This window comes from Ipomoea nil, unplaced genomic scaffold, assembly GCF_001879475.1.
Source record: "Ipomoea nil cultivar Tokyo-kokei standard unplaced genomic scaffold, Asagao_1.1 scaffold0415, whole genome shotgun sequence".
Lineage (NCBI taxonomy): Eukaryota > Viridiplantae > Streptophyta > Magnoliopsida > Solanales > Convolvulaceae > Ipomoea > Ipomoea nil.
Window position 1 is genome coordinate 2,990,229 of NW_017616843.1, and position 13,903 is coordinate 3,004,131.

A 13,903-nucleotide genomic window follows, 5' to 3' on the forward strand; every position below is an offset into this window, starting at 1 on the left:
CCTTCCGAGAATCAGGACCAACTACAGAGGACCCCGGCGTTCCACACCCCAGAACTTAGAGGCAGTGCCATCGCCGGAATTCCAACCTCCACCACCCAGGCAACCCCCACCAACTCGTGGTGCCCTTAGAGGTCGTGGGGGGAGGGGCTTCCAGCCCAACCGTGCGGCAGTAGCACCCGAACATACTGTTGTTCGTGGATCTATAAGGGGAGGAATTGTTGAAAACACCACAGTCTACCACACTGATGCACAACCGGACTCCCCAATGCTTGCAGACTTTGAGAACACTTACAAAGACGATCCTCCGGATAGAACAACTGCACCAATCCCTCAACCCGAAGCGCAACCCGAATCTTCTCTGGGTGCAGGCATAGGAAACCTGTTTAAGGAAGTTCCCCCGGATCAGTTTCGACCAAATGAGATTCTGTCTGACCCACCCGACCTGGTTATGCAAGTTGAAAATAGTGTTGTTGACCACATTGGTCATGATGCGGACCCCCGCATACGCCTCTAAGCGTTTCTGTCCTTCTTCCCTGTTTTTTAATGATATTTTTAGTTTGGAATTGTCAGGGAGCAGCCTCTAAAGAGTTTAGGCGCACCCTTAAACACTTTCTTGGTTTACATAAACCTTTGGTTGTCTGTCTACTTGAACCTAAGATCTCAGGTTCTCAGGCTAGTGCTATATGCTCTAGCCTGGACTTTGATGAATGGGTTAGGGTCGAAGCCATTGGCTTCTCTGGAGGTATTTGGGTCCTATGGAAGTCCTGTGTGTCCATCAATGTACTATATACTCACCCACAGTTTATATCCCTGCAGGTACAAGAAGGAAATACACAACCTTGGCTCCTCTCAGTAGTATATGGAAGCCCCAATAGCAGTCTAAGAAGACGCTTATTTTCCAACCTTTCAGGACAATTCTTTGATCCCCAGGGACCTTGGTTAGCTGTGGGAGACTTCAACGCGGTAACCTGCCACGAAGAAGTTAACAATCCTGAGACTTTCTCACAATCGAGGTCTGCGGATTTCAACCAATGGATTTTCAGGGAGGGCCTAATTGATTTAGGTTTCACTGGCTCAAAGTTCACTTGGATGAGAGGCACTGATTCCACCTCGTTCAAAGGCGCCCGTCTTGATCGTGGCCTCGCTAATATTGAATGGAGGAGCATGTTCCCCAATGCGGCTATACACCACCTTCCAATGATCCAGTCTGACCACTCACCGTTATTGATCAATACGTGTGAATCCCTGCAATTAAAAGTACACAAAAATTTTCGATTCAACATGGCCTGGGTAAATCACGACACTTTCCAGCCCCTAGTTAAATCTTTCTGGAGGAACGACCAACTATTGGACTCAAATAAGACTGCCATGGCAGAGGTCCTTACAGCCTGGAACAAAGACGTGTTCAGTAATATTTTCCAGAGGAAAAAACGCCTCCTGGCTAGACTAGGAGGTATTCAACGCAGCCTGGCATTGGGTGTGAGATCGGACCTCATCAGACTGGAACGTCGCTTGCGGAAAGAACTCGAAGATACCCTGCATCAAGAAGAATTAATTTGGTTTCAACGCTCTCGCGAACAATGGATCACCTCTGGAGATCTAAATACCCGGTTCTATCACCTGGCCACCACCATCAAGGGCAACAGATCAAGAATAGAGTCCCTCAAGGATGCAAATGGGAACTTTTGCTCAGATAAGGCAGTAATAAAGGGGCTGGTCCTAGACTTCTATAAAAAACTATTCACAGCTGAAAACACTATAACTGAGTTTTCTCTACCACGAGGTCGATTTCCATCGCTCAGCAGCCACGATTGGACTTCTGTCAACATGCCAATCAGCCATGAGGATGTAAAGCTTGCTCTTTTTGATATGGCCCCTTGCAAGGCCCCGGGCCCGGATGGGTTTACAGCGGGCTTTTATCAAAAAACGTGGGAATCAACAGGAGACAGTCTAGTAAAATTTGCAAAAAACTTCTTTGTAGAAGGTGTTCTTCCCACTGGTAGCAACGACACCTTGCTATCCCTCATACCTAAAGTTCCAATCCCGGACAGTGTGAATCAATTCCGGCCTATTGGACTATGTAATGTTTCATATAAGATTCTGACAAAGATCATGGTGTCGCGCCTTAAAGAAGTCGCAAGAAAACTAGTAGGAAACCACCAATCAAGTTTTGTACCAGGGAGGCAAATATCAGACAACATATTGGCATATCAGGAAATTCTGAACTCTATGAACAATAAGAAAGGCAGAACAGGCTGGATCATGATGAAGGTGGACCTAGAGAAAGCATACGACAGGATATCTTGGGACTTTCTAGCCGACACCCTCCAAGACATCGGACTCAATAACACCTGGAGAAGGAACATCCTAGAATGCATCACATCCGCGAGACTTGCTGTTCTTTGGGAAGGCCAACCGTCTGACTGGTTCAAGCCCGGGAGAGGCTTGAGACAGGGAGACCCGATCTCCCCTTTACTCTTTATCTTTTGCATTGAAAGATTAAGCCACTTAGTAGAAGCTTCAGTGAATAGTGGTCGCTGGAAAGGAATCAAAATTAATAGACATGCCCCTAATTTGACCCATTTATTTTTTGCAGACTATCTCATTTTCTTTGGCGAAGCATCAAAGGAACAAGCGCTGGTGATGAAGGACTGCATCGACACCTTTTGCTTGGCATCAGGCCAAAAACTGAGCCTCCAGTAATCTTCGCTGTTCTTCTCTAAGAACACAACAGTGGAACAGCAGCAAAGCATCATGGAAGCAATAGGCATCCAGAATGTTACGGATCTGGGAAGATACCTGGGCGTCCCGTCTATCCATGGCAGAGTAAAGAATGAGAATTTCTCTGGAATACTAGAAAACATACAATCCCGACTAGCAGGCTGGAAATCCAAGACTTTATCATTGGCCGGACGTCATGCCTTAGCTCAATCCGTGTTGTCAGCCATCCCTTACATCACAATGCAAACAATGCTAGTACCAGCGGGGGTTCTTGACGCTATCGAGAAACTAATACGCAACTTTCTCTGGGGGAGCACTGATGAGACAAGAAAATGTCATCTAATTAAGTGGGAGACCATCACGAATAGCAAATCCAATGGCGGGCTGGGACTGCGGAATCTGAAACAGATGAACCTAGCATTCTTAGCCAAACTAGGATGGAGACTAGCTCAAGACGAAGACTGCATTTGGATCAAACTCCTACAAGCAAAGTATGGTGCTAAACCATCGGATAGATCGACCTGGCAACCGAAAAGCAGTAACTCTAATGCCTGGAAAGGTATCTTGAAAGCACTACCTATTCTGCAGTCCGGCATCAAGCATCTGGTAAGAAATGGCTCAAACACCCTATTTTGGATAGACAAATGGTTAATCGATAGTCCTCTTGAAGATTTGACAACGGGAATCTCTCCTTCTGAGCGTTCAAGAACTGTATCCAGCTATTGGAACCCAAACACGGGCTGGCACTGGGATCAGATAGATCAAATCCTACCTGCCAGAATACTCAGTAAACTGACGTCCTTCATATTGTGCGATGAACCAGAAACCGTAGATCTCCTTGGCTGGGAGCACGAGCCCAATGGCCTGTTTTCCGTTAGCTCGGCTTACAACATTGCCCTAGGTACGGGAGAATCGTTGGAAGCCACCAAGTGGAATAGCATATGGAAACTCAAAATTCCCAATCGGATTCGCTTTTTTCTTTGGCTACTTAGGCATAAAAGGATAATGACTAACCATAATCGGCACAAGCGAGGCCTAACGAACAACGACAAATGCTGGCTGTGTACAAATTGTACAGAAGATTCTGATCATGTTATGCGCACCTGCCCGGCAGCAGATGAAGTATGGAAAGCTATGATCCCTTTAGAACACGAAAAGCTCAGGAACCACCCTTTTACAGACTGGATCAATACTGGAATTACACTCAGGGACAAAGGAACTCATCCATGTCAGGATAAGATCATCTTTGCAGTCACAGCATGGTGGGTGTGGAAGTGGCGAAACAATGCCATTTTCAATGGAATAATAATCCCAATTGAGTCGAAAACTGCAATCATAAGAGCCCAGGTAAATGATATCGCAGGAGTATTTGATAGAACAAGAGGAACAAAACCAGCTAACCCCTCCCTGGACTGGGAGAAGTTCATATGGACTAAGCCTCCAGACAACACGATTAAAATCAATGTCGATGGATCAGTTTTCCCTTCCTCCTTCGCAGCCGGATGTGGGGGCGTTATGAGGGACAGCTTGGGTGAATGGAAATATGGGTTCGTAGCAACTATCGGCACATGCACCCCATTAGAAGCAGAAGCCTGGGCATTGCTCAAGGGAATCCAACTCTCCATAGAGTTGGGCTACACTCGAGTTCACTTTGAGAGTGACTCGAAGGAAGCAGTCGACTTTGTCAATAGTAATATCCCTCCTCGCATCGCAGCACACAACATCATGACTGCCTGCAGAAAAGAGCTAAGAAGATTTGAAAGCTGGCAGCTCACGCATATCACCAGGGAATAGAACAACGTAGCCGATGCGCTGGCGAAATTCTCTCATCAATTCAGCAATGGCCTATACAGACTCCCTGAGCCTCCCGATATAATTAGAGGCCCTTTAGAAGATGACTTAGACGAATTCCCTTTATGACGAAATACTAGTATGTCGATATAATTTGTACCTTGGGTCTCCCCCTTCCTTCTAGAAATAAAAAAAAAAATAACACTTCCCTCAGAAAAATATATCTAGATTCAAACCGTTTGACTTCTAAAATACCTTCAAGTTTGTGCTATCTCAAAGACCTATTAGAGCTTGATTTGAGTTCAAATTTCTTAGATGGATTTATACCCAATGATGTTGAAGGTTTGAAGGCACTTTCGCTTTTAGACATATCCTACAATCAAATCTCTGGAAATATCCCTGTCACTATTGGACAATTGCAAAATTTGATTTCTGTTTCCCTTGAACAAAATAAATTAGAAGGATCTATTCCAAAGCAAATAAGTCAAATTGTTTCCTTGGAATTCTTAGATTTATCTCTAAACAAACTCTCTATATGATTGTAATTCTGTTTATGGTAGATTGATCATAGGGGAAGATAACAATATAAATACAAATGCTATCCCTAACTATTAGGCTAATAGACTAATCTAATTTAGACTAATTGACTAGGCTATTTAATGACTACCTAATATAACAAATCATACCAAGAATACAAATATATCTTAATACACCCCCTCAAGCTAAAGGTTGGAAGGCTACAACATTAAGCTTGTCACGAAGAGCCGCAAAACGTGGAGCCGGGAGCGGCTTGGTGAATATATCGGCTAACTGGTCCTTCGTGGATACAAAGTTGACTAGAAAATCCCCTGCAGCAACTTTGTCTCGAACAAAGTGGAAATCAATTTCGACGTGCTTTGTCCTGGCGTGAAAAATAGGATTTGCGCAAAGATAAGTAGCACCGAGATTGTCACACCAAAGAGTTGGTGGGGTGACTGGATGCAACTGTAGCTCAAGAAGGAGAGAGACAACCCAGGTAACTTCAGCTGCTACATCAGCAAGCCCTTTGTACTCGGCTTCAGTGGATGAGCGAGCAACGGTGCGTTGCTTGCGGGAGACCCAGGAAACTAGATTATCACCGAGAAAAACAGCATAGCCGCTAGTGGACTTGCGATCAATAGGACACCCCGCCCAGTCTGAGTCAGAGTAGGCATGAATGGCAGAAGAAGACGAACGTGAAAAACGCAGTCCATAATGTAAGGTGCCTTTAACGTAGCGTAATACACGTTTCAAGAGACCCCAATGTTCAAGTGTAGGAGCATGCATGAACTGGCATAGTTTGTTGACCGCATAGGAAAGATCAGGGCGTGTAATAGTGAGATATTGCAAAGCACCTGCCAAACGCCGATATTGAGTAGGATTGTCATATACCTCATCAGATGGAGTAACAGGCTTTGTCGTAGAAGCAGGAGTGGAAAGAGGCTTGCAATCAGCCATACCTGCACGATTAAGGAGATCACTCATGTACCGGCGTTGAGAAAGTAGTAGAGTCCCGTCCACAAATAAAGTCTCAATGCCAAGAAAGAAGGTCGGTTTGCCCAGATCCCGGATTTTGAATACAGCTGCAAGGCGGTGGAGAATAGAATCAATTAGAGCAGGATCATTCCCCATCATAAGGATGTCGTCGACATAGACAAGGAGAAAGACCATGGTTGTGCCAGCAGAGTAGTAAAAGAGAGATACATCAGTCCGTGATGCTGAGAATCCTGCACTAAGCAAAAAATCATGAAGACGCTTGAACCAGGTACGTGGTGCCTGTTTCAAGCTATATAAAGAACGGCGGAGGTGACAGACATGATCAGGATGAGTAGGCTCTTCATATTCAGGTGGCTGCCGCATGTAGACAGTTTCAGCCAAGTGCCCATTCAAGAAGGCATTGTGGACATCTAATTGGCGCACAGTCCAGTCACGGGATACCGCATAAGAAAATAGAAGGCGAACAGTTGTCGGCTTTACAACGGGACTGAAGGTATCAAAAAAGTCTTCCCCTGGCACCTGGTTGAAGCCTTTAGCCACTAGACGGGCTTTATAGCGGTCAATGGACCCATCAGGTTTCCTCTTGGTGCGGTATACCCACTTACAGCCAATAACATTCATGCCGGGTTTAGTAGGAACAAGATCCCAAGTTTTGTTATGGAGCAAAGCATTGAACTCTTGGTCCATAGCATCCCGCCACTGAGGATGAACCACAACTTGGGTATAACATGTAGGATCAGCAGTAGTGGTAAGCGTGTGGAGAGCATGGAATTGCTCATTATTCCCGCGCGTCATACGGCGTAGACGCATGACATGCCCTTGGGCCGTGGAAGCCACCATCCTGCACCGTTTAGGTGCCGGAGCACGTGTAATAGGTTGGGGCGCAACAACAGGGATGGATGGTAAAGAAGGGACATGCCCAATTTGTGGCACAACAGGACCGGACCCCCATGGTTTGTCCAATATAGGATCTTGCACGTGCGTCTGTGAACCTGATTCTGTAGAAAAAGGAAAAACAGTTTCGTCAAACCGCACATAGCGACAGATAAAAGTCTTTCCAGTAGAAAGGTTTAAACAACGATATCCCTTAAAAGATGCAGGATAACCTAAGAATACACATGGAGCAGACCGGTACTCAATTTTGTGGCGATTATATGGACGAAGGTAAGGAAAGCATAGACACCCAAAAATTCGAAGAAACGTGTATGTGGGCGGCTTTTTGTAGATCATGAAATAGGGAGAGTTAAATTGAATAGCGGATGACGGGAGACGATTTATAAGGTAAGTGGTTGTTTCAAAAGCGGAATCCCAATGCTTTAAGGGAACGGACCCTTTGGCTAAGAGTGCAAGGCCGGTCTCGACAATGTGTCGATGGCGACGCTCCACACGACCATTTTGCTCGTGGGTATAAGCACAGGATTGCTTGTGGACAATTCCGAGAGTGTCAAATAAAGTGTGCAACCGACGATACTCGCCCCCTAAGTCAGACTGAATGGCCTTGATAGAACGGGAAAACAACCGCTCTACCATGGCCCAAAAAACATCAAACACTTTATATATATCGGTTTTTACACGAAGAGGATAAAACCAACAGAAACGACTATAATCATCTACGAACAATACGAAATAGCGAAAACCATCAGCAGAAATAACGGGGGCAGGACCCCAAATGTCTGAGTACACTAGATCTAAAACAGCATGACTAGTGTAATTTATTCGAGCTAAAGGAAGGCGACTGGATTTGCCCAACTGACACGCCGAACAAAGACTTGGTGAACCAGATTTGTGGGATGAAACCGGACAGGACTTGAGTGCATGTTGGAGGACACGAGCATGCGGGTGGCCTAGACGACAATGCCAAATAGTAGACGTGGTCCGGGCTGACAGAAACGCCAAGTGAGACCGCGACACAGATAGGGAATACAGACCACCCACACTGGGACCCTTAAGCAGCACCCCCTTGGTTATGCAGTCCTTCACAACGAAGTAAGTTGGATGAAACTCAAAAAAGATATTATTGTCAGTGGCAAACCGATTAACAGACAATAAAGGAACCGATAAACTAGGCACATGCAATATATTTGACATTTTTAGATATTTAGAAACTGATGGAATCGTTGCACAACCCACACTAGAAATACTCAAACCTGTACCGTTACCAACACGGAGGACATCATTGCCAGAGTAATCCTCGGAGTGTGACATCATGGTGGGATCGTGAGTTGCATGGGAACTCGCGCCAGTGTCGGGAAACCAAGAGGCAGCGTCCGGCTGTGGTCCGGCGTCCTGGCTCACGGCCAGATTGGCCTGCGGCGGTGGGGGTTGATCGGTGTAACGCCGGAAGCAGAACACGGCGGTATGCCCATGCGAACGACAAATCTGACAGCGAGGGGAGCCACCACGTCCGCGACCATTTCCACCACGGCCACGACCCTGCCACTATCCTCCACGGTTGCCGCCACGAGACTGTCGGCCCCCATTCTGCCGGCCCCCATTCTGCCGATTCACGATCATCGCCGTCGGATGTCCAGCAGCCATACCCGGCGAGAAATCATCCGAGTGGATGAAGGCTTGAGCTTGAAGATAATCAGAAAGTTGAGGCAGAGTTACGGGATTACCGGAAACCGCCAAGGTGGATGCCATCGCCCGGAATTCCTGCCGGAGACCCCTAAACACGTACAAATTCTGTTCATCAAGGGACATAGGCCGGCCGGCTTGCGCGAGATCCTCAACAAGCAACTGGGCACGGCCAAGATATTCGGCCGGAGTTTGATCGCATTGCCGAAGTGACTGGAATTGAGCGAGGATATTTAGACAGCGCACGCGGGTTGCCGAACCAAGCGTTGTTTCAATGGAACACCAAACTTCCCTTGGGGTGGAGCGGCCAACTGCAAGGTACATGACCTCCTCGGAGAGAGAGGAGATCAAAAGGGATAAGATCGACTGATCTTGTTGATTCCAGGCAGAAAATGCGGGGTTGACTGCCATGGATGCTGCTTCGTCGGATGAACTGGCGGCGGTGGCAGGCACGACAGTAAGCATTGCCGGTGGACATGGCGTTCCTCCATCAACGTAGCCAAGCAATCCCTGACCCCGGAGGAAAGGAACGTGCTGCGTTCGCCAAAAGAGATAATTCCGCATTGTCAACTTTATTGACACAAAATGATGCGCGGAGGTGAGATGGTTGGGCGCGGTGGTGGCAGGCAAAGCAGTGGTAGCAGCACTCATGGTGTGCTCAGATGAGTTCGTAGCCATGGATGAACGAAAGAGATGAACGAAAAAGATGAATGTGGAGAGAATTCCTAACGCTTAACTGATACCATATGATTGTAATTCTGTTTATGGTAGATTGATCATAGGGAAAGATAACAATATAAATACAAATGCTATCCCTAACTATTAGGCTAATAGACTAATCTAATTTAGACTAATTGACTAGGCTACTTAATGACTACCTAATATAACAAATCATACCAAGAATACAAATATATCTTAATACTCTGGTTCGATTCCGCTATCTTTGGAAAGACTTGCATACCTCAAATACTTCAATGTCTCATTCAATGAATTGAGTGGTGAAATTCCATCAGCTGGTTGTTTCAAGAACTTCTCAAGTGAATCATTCATGTTCAACAAGGATTTATGTGGAAATCCTAGGTTTCACGTACCACCGTGCCATTCTACCCACCATTCCAGGGTTAAAATAAGACTTTTTATTGTTCTTGCATCTCTTGGAGCTTCATTGATAATTACTTTTGTAGTTATTGCATTTGTCCTTACAAAGAAACAAAGGAAACTTAGAGTCCGATGTATGACAGAAGATATTGGCTTTCCTTGGGATAAATTAAGGATTTCTTATAATGAGCTTTCAAGGGCTACTTCTTGCTTTAGCCAAAACAATCTCGTTGGTTCAGGGAGTATTGGCTCTGTGTATAAAGGGACTTTGGATGATGGGATGCTTATAGCTGTGAAGGTATTTAATCAATCAGAAGATGCACTTGAGAATTTTAATGTTGAGTGTGAAGTGCTAAAGAATTTGCGTCATCAAAATCTCATTAAGGTCATTACTGGTTGCTTTAATGATAACTTTAAGGCCTTAGTCCTTGAATACATGCCAAATGGAAGCTTTGACTAGTGGCTACATTCACAAACAAATTTCTTGGATATGGTTCAGAGGTTGAATATAATGATTGATGTTGCATGTGGTTTGGACTATCTTCATAATGGTTACATAGTGCCGGTGGTTCATTGTGATTTAAAGCCTGAAAATGTGCTATTAGATGAAGAAATGGTAGCACACGTATGTGATTTTAGTGTGACAAAGTTGTTAACTAAGGAGGAGAGCTTCAAACATACCGAAACTCTAGCAACATTAGCCTATATGGCACCAGGTAAATGCGATTGTAATCTTTCATTAAATTTATTCCTAAAATATTTTAAAATTATCATGGACTAGTCATCCATTTTCTCTTCAAAATCTTATGATGGATTGACGGTAGTTTTCATAATTGCAGAGTACGGATCCACAGGAATGATATCAACACAATGTGACATTTATAGTTTTGGAATTGTGCTAATGGAAACATTTTCAACAAGAAGGCCAACAGATGAAACATTTGGTGAAAATATGAGCATGAAAAGTTGGATTAGTGATTTTATGCCTCATGATGTACTTCAAGTTGTAGATCCCAACTTACTAAGGGCAGATGATGAAGACTTGAATGTGAAATTGCAGTGTATATCCTCCATATTAGAATTGGCATTGCATTGTGCAGATGAATCCCCTCAAATGCGATTAAATGCAGAAGATGTTGGAGCAAGACTGAATAAAATCAAACTTCAATTTCTAAAAAGTGTTGGGACGTGATAAAATTGGGATGAAACCGCTGAAAAGATTACCTTGAAAGGATGCAGTTGTCACCGTTCCAGGTAAAATTGAGTAATACTATCTAGTTCTTGTCTAGAGTAGCAGTTGATCCAACATGAATTTGTGCATTGTACTGCAAATCTTTGCAGGTGAAATGAGTCTCACAAAGGACAACAGGTTGCTTGGAAAATTTGATCTAACTAGAATAGCTCCGATCCAGCTCCAAGGTAAGGATATTATTTATTTTCTTCCCAATATAATTAGTGAGAGTTGCCATTCCATTCTCTCTCTCATCTGAAATTGTAATGTGTTTTAATAGAGGAACACCTGAAATTGAAGTTACATTTGAAGTTGATGCTAACGGCATCCTGAACGTTAAAGCCGAAGACAAGGCCTCTAGGTGATCTGAGAAGTTTACCATCACTAACGATAAAGGCCGCTTGAGCCAAGAAGAAATTGAGCGGATGGTGTTACAGTAAATTTATTAACATGTTCAGCTTTGAATCACCGGATGAGTTTTCTTCTCTTAGTGTTTGTTGGAGGAAAAATTGATTCTAGTAGTAAGCTTAAACAATGATAAAATTTAAGTTTTTGCATCTGCATTCCTTGTTTGTTGAATCTAACCTGCATATTTCATTTGATTATTACTGATTTTATGCATTAATTTGGCAATGTATCTTTTGACAGGGAGCTTATTTGCCTTTTTAATCGCAAAGGAGGAAGCATCCAAATTAGGGACTGTTATTGGAACAACTTAATTATTCCTGTGTTGGAGTTTACAAAGATGAGCGTGTAGATCAAGATCATAGCCAATGAGCAAGGTAATCGTATCACACCATCATGGATTTCCTTCACTGACAATGAGAAACTAATCGGTGAGGCATGCAGCCAAGAATCAACCCTGAGATCAGAGTACCATTTTGATGTAAAGAGGCTTATTGGAAGAAAGTAATGAATTTCTGTCTCAATTAAGTTTCCTCCAATATATGTTTGTGTGTGTTTTTTGAAGCTAACTCAAATGGGGATTTTAAATAGGTTTGAAGAAAAAGAAGTGCAAAGGGACATGAAACTTGTTTGGCATCTCTGTTTCATGTAATCATCTCTTACTCTCTTTCAGAAGATAATGAGATTAGGGAATAACTAGTTGAGTTGAATATTTGGTATATTAATATTGTCTTTGTTTTGGTAATATATTGCTCTTTTGGTTATGCAATAATGGTATTATGAATCATGATAAGCCCTTTTGTCCTTTCAGGTAATTAGTCAAGGAGATAAAATAAAGTTCTCTATGCTATCACCATCAAATTAAAGTCAAAGGACTCTTTATCAACTGATGCTCCTGGTGTTTCTGTTGATGAAAGAAATTTGGTACATGAATTATTTGTGTTACTGTTGGTCTCTAAAGATAATCATTATGTTATAACATATTTGATTATTACCACTTTCTTTTGCAGATAATAAAGGCACTTAATCTTTACAGGAAAAAGACTAGAACAAACAAGAATTTTTGGGTATAAAATTTTTTTAAGTGTACAGACAATATAACAATGTTTCCGATTTATCTATTTTTTTCTGATTTTGAGATGTTAAATCGGCAGATTCATCTTGATAAGAAGGTACCGACTATACTGGTAAAGGCAAGGTATGTCTTCGGACTACAAAATATATTAGATCTGTTCACAAATTAACCTTGGATTCAAAGTAACCCTTTCCAAAATTAGAAGTGAACCATTCGTGATTGTTTGATTTTGTTACTTTCTTCGAAGTATCATGATCTTAAAAAAGAAGAAGATGTTTCTCAAGAAACTGTTATAGTCTTGTAGTTTAACTGGGTGTAGGGGACTTAATCTGAAAAAAGAGGTTCCTAAATTTTAGAAACCCTTTTGGTTGGATGTTATTAGATTGCTGTGAAGATTCTTGACAAAGATGAGGTCCTTAAGCACAAAATGGCAGAACAGGTTAATTGACCAAACTTTCTTGTTCCTAGGCGTTGGAGGTGAGCCGTGAGCTTGTTCATCTTTAAATGAATTTTTACAATGCTAGAATTATGCAATTGTATAAATCACATTTTGTTGGAACCACTGAAGGCTAGAACTATATTGTGTGTTGTTGTCTTAGTTTGAAAAAAGATTTAACTTGTCAACTCAAAGGCACTTATGTTGTGTTTTCTCTCGTTTCAGGCAATAAAGCCTACAATTCTAATAGGAACTTCAGGAATTGGAAGAGCATTTATATATACATGAGTTCCTTGGATCACAATTTGATCCAGAAAATGGTTTCTGTCTCAAAGGGCTTAACATAAGTAGCATCAATCTCAACTATAGTTAATTTGTGGCCTGCAATCTTGAAAAACATCTCCGTTCAGTGCTTTGTTGAGAGTTTGAGAGTTTTGTTATATTCATGTTCATAGATACAAATTTTGTAGTTGTCAAAGTACATGTGAAGAAGTAAGTATACACTCCTATTAATAAACTTGATCAATTCATATCGATAGATACAAAGATATCAAGTATGGATATAGGCCCTGTTTGGTAAAAAATTGGCCTATAGGCCAATTTTGCCTCATTTGACCATTATTAATTGTTTGATTTAATTAAAATATCAACATAGATGTTTGGTCAATTAGCTTTTTGCAACTCCAAAAGGCTAAAATTCAAACAGGTACTCCAAGCAACTTTTTCAATTAGCTTTTTAAGAAAAGAAATTATACCAAACAGCTATCAGCAAACAGTTAATTTACCAAACATTTTTCTAAAATCAGCTAATGTTATTAACTATTTATATCCTTTAATTAACACAATCAGCTAACAGCTATCAGCTAACAACCATTTTACCAAACAGGGTCATATTGTTTTATGTAAAAGTACTTAGTTATGTTGTAATTCAAATAATATGGAGACTTTTGTACTTTAATATTGTTTGATGTTATTATTTGGCAAATATTTAATTATTACAATTGATTTTCTTTTAAATTGAATCTGTATACATAGTTTGTTTAATGTGTAGTTG

At 42.3% G+C, this 13,903-nt stretch overlaps 1 long non-coding RNA gene across 4 annotated transcripts; it reads left to right on the forward strand.

Moving 5' to 3' along the window:
• Nucleotides 1-11,052: 11,052 nt before the first annotated feature.
• Nucleotides 11,053-12,853, forward strand: LOC109172304. 4 transcript variants are annotated; one of them, XR_002052727.1, is made up of 6 exons: nt 11,053-11,715; nt 11,783-11,842; nt 11,930-12,262; nt 12,349-12,405; nt 12,493-12,536; nt 12,796-12,853. It is a non-coding gene; the product is annotated as an uncharacterized LOC109172304 (long non-coding RNA). The 4 variants fall into 4 exon arrangements; XR_002052725.1 differs by lacking the exon at nt 12,796-12,853 and having other exon boundaries at nt 11,930-12,037; nt 12,150-12,262; nt 12,493-12,672; XR_002052726.1 differs by lacking the exon at nt 12,796-12,853 and having other exon boundaries at nt 11,930-11,986; nt 12,150-12,262; nt 12,493-12,672.
• The last annotated feature ends 1,050 nt before the right edge of the window (nt 12,854-13,903 follow it).